General features: G+C 36.1%; 1 long non-coding RNA gene across 1 annotated transcript in view; it reads left to right on the top strand.

The window, feature by feature from the left end:
• Positions 1-424: 424 nt before the first annotated feature.
• The window catches only part of LOC132010231 (uncharacterized), an 85,012-nt gene continuing 72,835 nt past the window's right edge, over positions 425-12,601 (top strand). Inside the window, exon 1 of the long non-coding RNA XR_009402201.1 lies at positions 425-706. This is a non-coding gene — a long non-coding RNA (uncharacterized LOC132010231). The remainder of the gene's footprint in view (positions 707-12,601) is intronic.

Here is a 12,601-nt window from a genome sequence, read left to right as displayed (position 1 = left end):
CAACTTGGTTAGATTTTAGTTCTTTATTTCTCCAGAAAGGGCTTTTATCTCTCTGGAGAGTGTTTGTCTAATATCTTCTATGCTTTTTTCGAGCCCAGCTAGAACCTTGAGAATTGTCATTCTGAACTCTAGATCTGTCATATTACCAATGTCTGTATTGATTAGGTTCCCAGACTTCGGTACTGCCTCTTGCTCTTTTTCTGTGGTGAGTTTTTCCACCTTGTCATTTTGTCCAGATAAGATTTGCTTTCTCCTCCTCTGGAATTCTGCTGTTTTCCTTGGTGAGTGAAGCTGCTCTTGTCTGGGTTTCTTGTTGATCTTCTGGGGGAGGCGCCTGTTGTAGTGATTTTCAAGTGTCTTTGCCTCAGGCGGAATTGCACCGCTCTCACCAGGGGCTGGGCTAAGTAAACCGCTGGGGTTTGCTTTTGAAAGCTTTTGTTTCGGGAGCATTTTTCCTAGAGTTCTTGAGGACGGGAATGAAGATGGCCGCCTCCCAATCTCCGGCCCGGAGGAGCCGAGAGCTTGGGGTCCCGCTCCTCAGTGCACCCTCAGAGAAAAGCGCCCAACTGTCTCCGTCTCCCTGGCCTCTGGCTGCGCTTGGGAGAAAGCACTCAATCACTCGCACTTGGAGAAAAGTGACCGGTTGCTTCTGTGTCTGTGGCCTCTGGCCACACTCCGAGCTCACCCATCCTGCGACTGGTTCAAGGTAAGCCTGAGTTAAGAGCTCACTCCTTGGCTTTGTCGCTGTTGCTGGCTTCCCCATTCTAATACCTGTGAGCTCTGTGACACTCAGACACCCCCAGACCTTCTGTGACTTCGCGGGACCTGGGGTTATGCTGCCCCTCGCATGGGCTTCCCCCCGGTTTAGCCTCTGGAGTGATGTCCCTCCATGGAGCAGACTTTTAAAAGTCCTGATTTTGTGCTCCATTTCTCTGCTGTTTGCCAGCAGCTGGCCCCTCCCCCCACGGTGTATCTTCCCATCACTTTGGCTTCACTTATCCTCAGGTCCTACCTTTCAGAAAGTAATTGATTTTCTGTTTCTAGAATTGTTGCTCTTCTTCTCTTCAATTTCCCGTTGGATTTGTAAGTGTTCACAATGGTTAGATAAGCTATCTAGCTGATCTCCTGCTACCTGATGTCGTCTCAGCCTGCTACTTCTCTGCCATCTTGACTCCTAGAATCCCAATAACGCCTGCAGGGCATGGAAGCAGCGAAGAACAGTCACAACACAGCTTAACTTCCGCTTCTTAATCCCCATTTCCTATTTAACGCATCCTCCCACACACCTCCCCTTGGATAAGAGTTTTCTCTATAGCTAACTTAATTTATATTCTTTGTCAAACATAAGGTTTTTGAAGTGCCTGGGTAGCTCAGTAGTTTAAGCATCTGCCTTCAGCTAGGGTCATGATCCCAGGGTCCCTAACCCTGCTCAGTGGGGAGCCTGCTTCTCCCACTCCCTCTGCTGCTCTCCTTGCTTGTGCTTTCTTGTGTTCTCTTTCTGTCAAATAAATAAATAAAGTCTTAAAAAAATAAGTTTGGGGACGCCTGGGTGGCTCAGTTGGTTGGACGACTGCCTTCGGCTCAGGTCATGATCCTGGAGTCCCGGGATCGAGTCCCGCATCGGACTCCCAGCTCCATGGGGAGTCTGCTTCTCTCTCTGACCTTCTCCTCGTTCATGCTCTCTCTCACTGTCTCTCTCTCAAGTAAATAAATAAAATCTTAAAAAAAAAAAATAAGTTTGTTGTAGAACACTAATAATAATATTTCAGAAGACTTTGATTATTTATACTTCGGTTATTTATACTTCAAAATATAATCAATTACATCAGTAAAAAATTTTTAGAAGAATATAAAGTAAAATATAAATATGAATTAGACTTGAGGGCAAAAGAGTAAGCTATTTACATGAAATGATTCTTTTTCAAATAGAATAATTGTTAATAAAACCAGAAGTAATTTTTAGTTATTGTGTTTATGAGTTTTTAGTAAAAATCAGTTAGTTAATTTACAAATTTTTGTGGATTTTAAACTTTGTGTCCAATTTTAAGTACTCAAGATCTAACAAGATTGCCTATTACTATTCTACCTTCCAATGCATGACAGACCTCATTAAATTATCTTGGTACATTTTCAAACTGGCTTGGATGTCTCCTTAGAATCTTTTCAAACAGCTTAAGGTATTTTTCCGATTTGATTAGAATGGTCATACAAGATGAAATCCATTGTCATCCCTCATTTAGATTAGAGAAATGTAGCAATCATGTTATCAAAAATAAGAACATTGGTAAGGTCTGGATAAATGTAGTATCATAATCTAATTCATCTCAAGACATTTGAGGAACTATCTGGAAAAACAGAAAGATAATATAAACCAAAAATTAAAAAATTAGGGATGAGTTGTACATAGGAAAGAAATCAAGCCCAACAAGAATGTCATAAGAAACAAACTGTATTGTATCTTATTATTCTAAGAACATTAAATGGTTTTTCAAAAAAATTAAAACAAGACTGGAAAATGGTGTACTTTGGTATAAGTAAAAGGATAGTTGGAAGAAAGGCAGGAAGGGATAAGGGTGTCCCTGTCCTAAGAGGAAACCACCCTTAAAAGGATTTTATACCACCCTAGAGGGATCCCTCCACCCTTTCCCACATGATAGCTAGATGACAAAAACCTGATTGAATGACAGGGTCATGGAGGGTTCAAGTAGATTTTAATGAACTGTTATTACCTGTGGGTGTGTCAATTTAGTAACACATAGAATATAATACTTCAGTAGACTAAGTCTTTTGTATTAGCAGTAATATCCTGCAAAAATAAATCTTCATTCCAATTAGTATTCTTAAATGTCACTTAAAATATCTTCATAGACTTTAAATCATGATCTAGCATACAATTTAATTATATGTAGCATATAAAGGGCATCCTTATAATTTTTCAGTGTTTCCATTAAGGACAAAAAGAAAAGTTGGATACTATTTACAGTAACTGATTAAAACCATCAAGAGATCTGCTGAAAAATGACATTAGGTGTGGCTAAGATTCCTGGGAAGAAGGAACTATGGAGAGATAAATGATAGTCTCTAACAGCTTTTTCTGATGGAGCCCCATTTCAATCTGGGTGTGACCAAGAGATTGAGAATCTGAGCTTTGCCCTGGCAGAAAGTCACTATTAAAGAACAGAAACTTGCAGAATCTTTATAGTCTCATACTAGAGTGACAGTTTTAAATGCTTGAAGGATATTTTGCACTCAGTTTTGCCCTCATAACATTTGCTGATTTCTGAAGCTTCATGGAGAAAGAGCAAAAGGAGCTAAAACAAAACACTTGTGAAAAGCAGAGCAGAGATTTGCGGATACTCATGGCCCAAAGAGACAATTATTTGCATTAAGAACCCACTGTGGAAGGAGATCTAGTGAGAATAGTCTCAAGTGATCAGACTCTCAGTTGAAAACACCAGAAAGCATTGTCCAGTTAACAGGACATTCTTAAATGGGCTATGCACAATTAACATAGGCAGATTTAGTTTTACCACAATTGCATCCAGTATCCACTGAATTTGATCCTCTTTGGAGTAAAGTGATTAGTTCCTACTCTCTCTGCCTAACAGAGGAAATGGTAATTTTTTTCTGAAAGAAAAAAGCATCATCTGAAACCTCTATAACTTTCTATATATGATTTTTGGAAATCAGTAAAAAATTCTTGGTATGTACAGATAGAGGGCCTTATAACCAAAACCAAGAGAATAGATGACAGAAATAGACACAGGTGATCCAGATATCAGAGTTCACTGACATGAACTCCCAAACACCTATGATTAATACATTCAGGAACAGAAAAGAAAATGGAGAAATAGATGAAGATATGGAAAATTTCCTCAGAGATATAGAATAAATAAAAAGAAAAAATTCTAGAAATAAAAAATAAATAAAGTTTAGGTTAAATCAACAACAATCAGGTTAGACAAAGCAAAAGAGCATGATTAATAAATTGAAAACAGATCAATAAAAATATACAGATTGAAGAACAAAGAACAAGAATGAATAAATACAAAGAACCCCAAAATATATATGGACATAATGAAAAAGTATAACATAATTTATTATTGAATTTCCAGAAGGAGACAATGGGACAGAGATAATATTTGAAGGGATAATGGCTCACAGTTTTCCAAAACTAATGAAATCCATTAATCTACATATTTCAGAAGTTCAGTAAACTTTGAGAGATAATCCAAAGTAAGCCATATTTAAATGCATTATAATAAAATTGCTGAATAACCAACTCAACGAAAAAAATTTAAAACCTCACTTAACCCCCAACTTGATCCTGCTTTAAAACAAGGGAAAAATTATTGGCCTCTGGAGAAGGGGCAAGTAACTTTGTCATTCACCTCATCCCAGGAAAGGTGATACTGGGGGAAGGGCCAAAAATGTGCTGTGCCCATTAACACTCTGCACTGATAATAGTCAAAAGAGATCTGCTTCTGGTGGAGGGCAGAATACCCAGTTCTTCCCAGAATCCTTTATTGATATAAAGCACAGGTCTGCAGCCAGGCAGGAAGAAGCAAAGAATGAATCACACCCAAGGTCTCTCATGATGGCCTGAGAGAGAAGATGCTTTCCTATTTCCTGGCATAGTATAACTTACCTAAGGGTCCACTCTTTATTTTCATCTTTAGTATTCAATGAAAAATTATGAGATAAACAAGCATAAAAATTATGCTTCATTTTTAAACAATAAAATAGTCAACAGAACCAAACATAAAGATGACCTGGATGTTGGAACTATCAGATAAGGACTTAAAAAATAATTCTTTAATATGTTAAAAGATATAGTGGAAAAAGTGAATGAAAGGCATAAAAAGGTAAGAAAATACTAGCAGAGAGATGGAAATGAACAAAAACACAGGAAATAACAAATGTTGGTGAGGATGTGGAGAATCCCCCTTGTGCACTGTTAGTAGGAATGCAAAATTGGTGTAACCACTGTGGAAAATAGTATAGAGGTTCCTGAAAAAATTAAAAATAGAAATACCATATGATCCAGTAATTCCATTAATAGGTATTTACCCAGAGAAAACAAAAACACTAATTCAAAAATATTATATACGACCCTATGCTTATTGCAGCATTATTTACAATAGGCAAAATATATAAGTAACCCAAATGTCCGTGGAAGATTGGATGAATAAAGATGTGGTATATAATATATAATGGAATATTACTTAGCCATAAAAAATAATGATATCTTGACATTTGCAAAAACATAGATGAACCTAAAGTGTACATTAAAGGAAATAAGTCAGTTGGACACAAATACCATATGATTTCACTCACATATAGAATTTAGGAAGCAAACAAAGGAACAAAGAAAGAATAAAACAAACAAATGGACTCAAATACAGAGAAAAAACTAGTGGCTACCATAGGGGAGATAAGCAGGGTGATGGGTGAAATAAATGTAGGGGATTGGGAGTATGCTTATATATATATTTTTTTTTGGGGGGGGGAGTATGCTTATATTGATGAGCACTAAGAAATATGGAGAATTGTTGAATTGTTATATTGCACATCTGATACTAATATAACACTGTATATTAATTATAATTGAATACAAAAGAAATTAACATTTGTCTCAATAATGTCCATTTAATCAAAATAGCAAAAAAAAAAAGGTATACATGTTTTTTAAACTCATTTGATCATAGAAACTTTTTCAATCTCATAACAGTGGCTTAGAAAATGTATTTTGCAGAATCCACTTTGTAAAATATTGCTCTGGTTTTACAGTATAAAAATGGATGTTTTTTTCTTTTCAGGAACACACTATATGCAATATTGGGTTTGACTTCTTAGAAAAGTCTGGGTTTACTAAGTGAATAACATTGTTGTTACTCAAATTATAGAAGAAATTTCAATTTTCATTCTTTCAAATTAATTAAGTTATAATTTCTTTTAGATAATTTAATTTATAAAACCATTGGCTTCAGAAACATATTTTTCAAAAATAAATCTAGTTCTGTAAATTGTTGTCATTCAGTAAATTGCAGATTTCTGAGCAAGAACACCCATAGAACCTATGTTCTATAACATAATACCACATATATTCTCCAAAACTGTCTAGTTAATACTGTTACTGGGACTATACTTCAAATTTAATTTTGAGGTGCTACTTTATGCAGAGTTAAATATTAAATAAAAGCACACATAAACCCTGTGTTTTGTACCTTTTAAATTTAACCCTAGCCTTTACATTATCTGAAGAGCATTAGTAGATCCAGACTACATATTAAAAGTAATTATCATAAAACCTACAAATGTTTATGGAAATCTTTCTAGCTTATAAAATTATTTTGTTACTCACAAACACATATAAATAGGTCTAGTATTAATGTTCTTATTTTACATTTTAGAAAACTGAGATTCAATATCCTTTACCTTTTGCCTGCACCACTACCTTTCACCCTACCTGATTACTTGAACTCTCTCCTTACTTTATCTCTTGGCAATATAGGACATTGTTAACTATGTTCTGTTTCCCAAAACTCTTCCCCAAACATTTATGAACCATATACCAAAAAAGTTAGATGTCTAATGATAAGACTGTTAATTCAGTGAAGAGACAGGTAACAAAATGAGAACAATAAAGGATTAATATATAGGCAACACAGGGAACACTAGTCAATCAATAAGAAAAAGACATCAATCTCAAAAGAAAAATGAGTACAAGATGAACAGGAAATTTTTCGAAAGAGAAAATACAAGAGGCTAACATCTCATAAAGAAATAATCCAATTCATTATTAGTAGAAGAATTGTAACTCCCCCCCCCCCCCCCCCGCCAAATTTTCTCATAAGTGAATGTGTAACTGGATTATCTTTGAAACATTATTAGGGTGGTAGAAAGTGAAAAGCAATCTATGTGAATCTAAGAGGAACAATGGAAACATACCACTAAAAAATACAGTCAATAAGTAAAATAATGGTGAGATACATATGGCAACAGAATTTAATCTCAAAATAAACAAAATCCAAAATATAGTATTTATATGAATTACAAATATATGCTCATAAAATAATATCTCATACTTTGCAAGACAATAAAGAAGCAAAAATATACATGTGAAACAATTTGGATGATTGCCTCTGGTAGGAAGGAAAAAGGCAGTAGACTCTGCAGATTAAGAAAAACAATGGGTGAGAGTGGGCATCCTTGTCTTGTTCCTGATCTCAACGGGAAGGCTGCAAGCTTTTTCCCATTGAGGATGTTATTTGCTGTGGGTCTTTCATAGATAGATTTTATGAAGTTCAGGAATGTTCCCTCTATCCCTATACTTTGAAGCGTTTTAATCGGGAACAGATGCTGGATTTTGTCAAATGCTTTTTCTGCTTGTTCAACATAGTATTAGAAGTCCTGGCAACACCAATCAGACAACAAAGAGAAATAAAAGGTATCCAAACTGGCAATGAAGAAGTTAAACTCTCTCTCTGCAGATGACATGATTCTTTATATGGAAAACCCAAGAGACTTCACCCCCAAACTACTAGAACTCATACAGCAATTCAGCAACGTAGTAGGATACAAAGTCAATGTACAGAAATCAGTGGCTTTCTTATACACTAACAATGAAAATACAGAAAGGGAAATTAGAGAATTGATTCCATTTACTATAGCACCAAAACCCATAAGATACCTGGGAATATACTTAACCAAAGAGGTAAAGGATCTGTACTCGAGGAACTACAGAACATAATTTCAATTGTGGAGGAACTTCAATTTTATGAAAGAAATTGAAGAAGACACAAAAAGATGGAAGACCATTCCATGCTCTTGGATCGGAAGAATAAACATTGTTAAAATGTCTCTACTGCCTAGAGCAATCTATATTTTTAATGCCATTCTGATCAAAATTCCACCGGTATTCTTCAAAGAGCTGGAGCAAATAATCCAAAAATTTGTATGGAATCAGAAGAGACCCCGAATCGCTAAGGAAATGTTGAAAAACAAAAATAAAACTGGGGACATCACATTACCTGATTTCAAACTTTATTACAAAGCTGTGATCACCAAGACAGCATGGTACTGGCATAAAAACAGATACATAGACCAGTGGAACAGAGTAGAGAGCCCAGATATGGACCCTCAACTCTAAGGTCAAATAATCTTCGACAAAACAGGAAAAAATATACAGTGGAAAAAAGACAGTCTCTTCAATAAATGGTGCTGGGAAAACTGGGCAGCTATATCTAGAAGAATGAAACTCGACCAGTCTCTTACACCGTACACAAAAATGAACTCAAAATGGATAAAAGACCTCAATGTGAGACAGGAATCCATCAGAATCCTAGAGGAGAACATAGGCCGTAATCTCTTCACTATTAGCCACAACAACTTCTTTCAAGAAATGTCTCCAAAGGCAAAGGAAACAAAAGCGAAAATAAACTTTTGGGACTTCATCAAAATCAAAAGCTTCTGCACAGCAAAGGAAACAGTCAGCAAAACAAAGAGGCAACCCACAGAATGGGAGAAGATATTTGCAAATGACAGTACAGACAAAAGGTTTGATATCCAGGATCTATAAAGAACTCCTCAAACTCAACACACACAAAACAGACAATCATATAAAAAAATGGGCAGAAGATATGAACAGACACATCTCCAACGAAGACATACAAATGGCTATCAGACACATGAAAAAATGTTCATCATCATTAGCCATCAGGGAGATACAAATTAAAACCATATTGAGAGGGGCACCTGGGTGGCTCAGTGGGTTAAAGCCTCTGCCTTCAGCTCAGGTCATGATCCCAGGGTCCTGGGATCGAGCCCCGCATCGGGCTGTCTACTCCGTGGAGAGCCTGCTTCCTCCTCTCTCTCTCTCTCTGCCTGCCTCTCTGCCTGCTTGTGATCTCTGTCTGTCAAATAAATAAATAAAAATCTTAAAAAAACAAAACAAAACACTGAGATATCACCTTACACCAGTTAGAATGGCCAAAATTAACAAGACAGGAAACAACATGTGTTGGAAGGGATGTGGAGAAAGGGGAACCCTCTTACACTGTTGGTAGGAATGCAAGCTGGTGCAGCCTCTTGGAGAACAGTGTGGAGATTCCTCAAGAAATTAAAAATAGAGCTCCCCTATGACCCTGCAATTGCACTACTGGTATTTACCCCAAGATATAGATGTCGTAAAAAGAAGGGCCATCTGTACCCCAATGTTTATAGCAGCAATGGCCATGGTCGCCAAACTGTGGAAATAACCAAGATGCCCTTCAGTGGACGAATGGATAAGGAAAATGTGGTCCATACACTATGGAGTATTATACCTCCATCAGAAAGGATGAATACCCAGCTTTTGTAGCAACATGGACGGGACTGGAAGAGATTATGCTGAGTGAAATAAATCAAGCAGAGATAGTCAATTATCATATGGTTTCACTTATCTGTGGAGCATAGCAAATAGCATGGAGGACATGGGGAGTTAGAGAGGAGAAGGGAGTTGGGAGAAATTGGAAGGGGAGGTGAACCATGAGAGACTATGGACCCTGAAAAACAATCTGAGGAGTTTGAAGTGGCGGGGGTTGGGAAGTTGGGGTACCAGGCGGTGGGTATTATAGAGGGCACGGATTGCATGGAGCACTGGGTGTGGTGAAAAAAATAATAAATACTGTTATGCTGAAAATAAATTTAAAAAAAGGAAAAAGAAAAACAATGGGGAAAAATAAATGAAAGAAACACTCTCTTCCTTCCCTGTCTTCAATCTGTCTACTTCTCTCCATCACCACTAATTGAAATCCACCTTAGTTCATTCTGAGTTTCCTCCATTTTCTTTTACTTTCCCACCTTGGACACAAAGATCTTTAATACATTATATGTTTATTAAAAAATTAAACAATTAAAAAAATCCAAATCTCTTCATTTTACTCCCTTTCAAAAACTCTACAAAAGTTTCCTTTAGTTTTCTGGGTAAAGATCAAATCCTTTCATCAGAACCCTACAGTTCTAACTTCATGTTGGGCATTATTTTTCTTGAAAATGATAATAATTTTATGTCAAGACCTCTGTCTAGAATATTCTTCTTTGTCTCCTCAATTAACTTACCTTCATCTTCCACATCTCCACTCAGAGCTGTTTCTTAACAACTGATTAGATCTCTTCTTTTTGCTGCGCTCTCAAGAGCACCCTGAAATTATTATTTATATCATATCACAGATGCAATTACATTTGGAAATTATTTCAATAATTTCTATTTCTACCAATATTTTTAAGTTCCTTGTAGGTAGGGACCCTATTTATTTTGCCGACCATAGTCAAAGAACTCCAGGTGCCTGGGTGGCTTAATAGGTTAAGCATCTTTCTTCCACTCAGGTCATGATCCCAGTGTTCTGGGATTGAACCCCATGTCATTGGGGTCCCTGTTTAGTGGGGAGTCTGCTTTTCCCTTTTTCTCTGCCCACCCCACCCCACCCCCACACATGCATACACATACATACTCTCTTTCTCTCTCAAATAAATAAATAAAATCTTTTAACAAAAAGAAAAGAAAAGAAGTGAACTTGACAAAGTGTGAGGCACATAGTTGGCCCCTGGTAATTATTTGTTAAACAAATGATTAAATGTAAGAATTCCTGTTTTAAGGAAAATATTGGACACTTATTTTCATAATTTAAAAATGAAAGATTTTTAGAAGGAAATTTAGAATAATAATGATAAATAGGATATGAATCAGAGAAGGAGATGTTCAAAAGTAAAAAAAAAAGAAAGAAGAAAAAGAAAAATGAAGACACATATATAATATCAATTAAGTGATTATCATAGTTGTGTGAAAAATGAGCATCACATGTCTGTTTTATATTTCTCCATTCAGAATCTGCCTATAATTTTATAGCTGTTGAAAATACATTTTTAAATTGTATTCTAAATGACAGCCTTTAAACAATAATATTTCCTCTGAAACAAAGCCAGGAGATTTTACATCATAGATGTCCATGTACCGAAGGAATCCATTGTGCAGAAACTAATTCCAAAGCATTCCCTTTTATAATTTGCTTACGCATTTCCTTATGTAAATTAAAGTGAAGACAGTCTAACATAAGAGAAGGAGAATGTTGCCACATTTTTCAAGTATACAACATCTGTTTTTGTTATTCTGTGCCATTTCAACTAGCCTAAAGAAAACCTCAGGGAGAAAACTATAAATGGTATATACCCCATGCACACACACTTATAATGACCAGCGCACATGGAAGCTGTACATTTAAGAAGAAAATCAATGTTTCCTATTGAAACTAGTATAGTTGTAGAGAGGAAGCCTCCAAAACAGGACATTTGTTATTCAGAAGCCAGCATTAATCAGCCAAGATATGTTTTTAGGGTAAAATAAAATCTGATCAGGGCTTAGGTGCCGGGTGCTTTACAAATACTATGTCACTTAATCTTCACCTCAAGCACTGTGAGGCATACTTAAATGCCAACATTTACAGAAGAAACTGCGACTGAGACTCAATTACCTGAGGTAGACTCAGACAACCATAGGGTGGGACTTGAACTCAAGCACAACTCCAAAGTCTTCATGTTTTCCAGGCTTGTTTTAAAGAGCCCTTCATTTTTCTTTAAATCTAAATCTTTCTCGACCAGTGACTATATCTCTAGAGCTCTTCTTAAAATTTTACCTCTACTACCAGTTTGCCTCTGTCAATTTTGAACCCCTTCACAGTAGTTACTATGATGGGCATCAGAAAAGTAGGGATGTATTTTTCACCTTATTAGAGAGTAACTTGGGACTAATTTCTATTTTGCATCTAGTTCTCTTTCTCTTTTCCTCTTGTGGGTCACAGGATGCCTTGGACAAGCATTTACCATGAGTACTAACAGTTTGACATAGGAGGAGCTGAAAAAATAATATAATAAATGACACTCCATCATTTCCAAATTTCTCATGCATTCTTTAGCTTATTTGAGAATGCTTTTTAGGTATATTGGATGTTAATGTTTTCTAAATGAAATTAAACCAACAAAATATCCCCCTGATCAGAAGTGTGCCTCATTAATTAAAGATCACAATGAAGGGGCAAATTCCCAAGCTAATCCTAAATAGATCTCTTCTGCTCAATACCTGGGTGTATTATTTCCCTACTACATTAAAACAAAGAAAAGATTTCTTTTCCAAAGTAGAAACCAATCCTCTCATATTCATGGCTTTTCTCATTCTGCACCTTTTTAAGCTTGGGATTCTAACACTTGTTAATTTAAATAATCTTCAGGAAATTGCTTAACTTCACTTCAGTGTGCCCATCTACAAGAAAAGCTGTAGTAATACATAATACATAATGAGATTATCTTCAAGAATTAAATATTTTCAAAGTTTTTTTAAAAAAAAATTCTGTTTGTTTTTCTCTCTCGTCTCACTTGTCTAAGTTCTCATCAGTGCTTGCTCTGTTTCCCTGATTCTCTTTCCTTCTGTAATTTATTTATCCACTAATATCCTCTAATCTTGAACTTAGTCTGAGTTATTTCTCTCAAACCTCAAAGCTTTTTCTAAATGGAGTGTTTATCAACCTCCCATTCCTTCCCCTTACTGTAGAGTAGCCTGGAACTTTAT

Source organism: Mustela nigripes, chromosome 2 (genome assembly GCF_022355385.1).
Source record: "Mustela nigripes isolate SB6536 chromosome 2, MUSNIG.SB6536, whole genome shotgun sequence".
In the NCBI taxonomy this organism is placed as follows: Eukaryota; Metazoa; Chordata; class Mammalia; order Carnivora; family Mustelidae; genus Mustela; species Mustela nigripes.
This window is presented reverse-complemented; position numbering and strand designations above follow the sequence as displayed.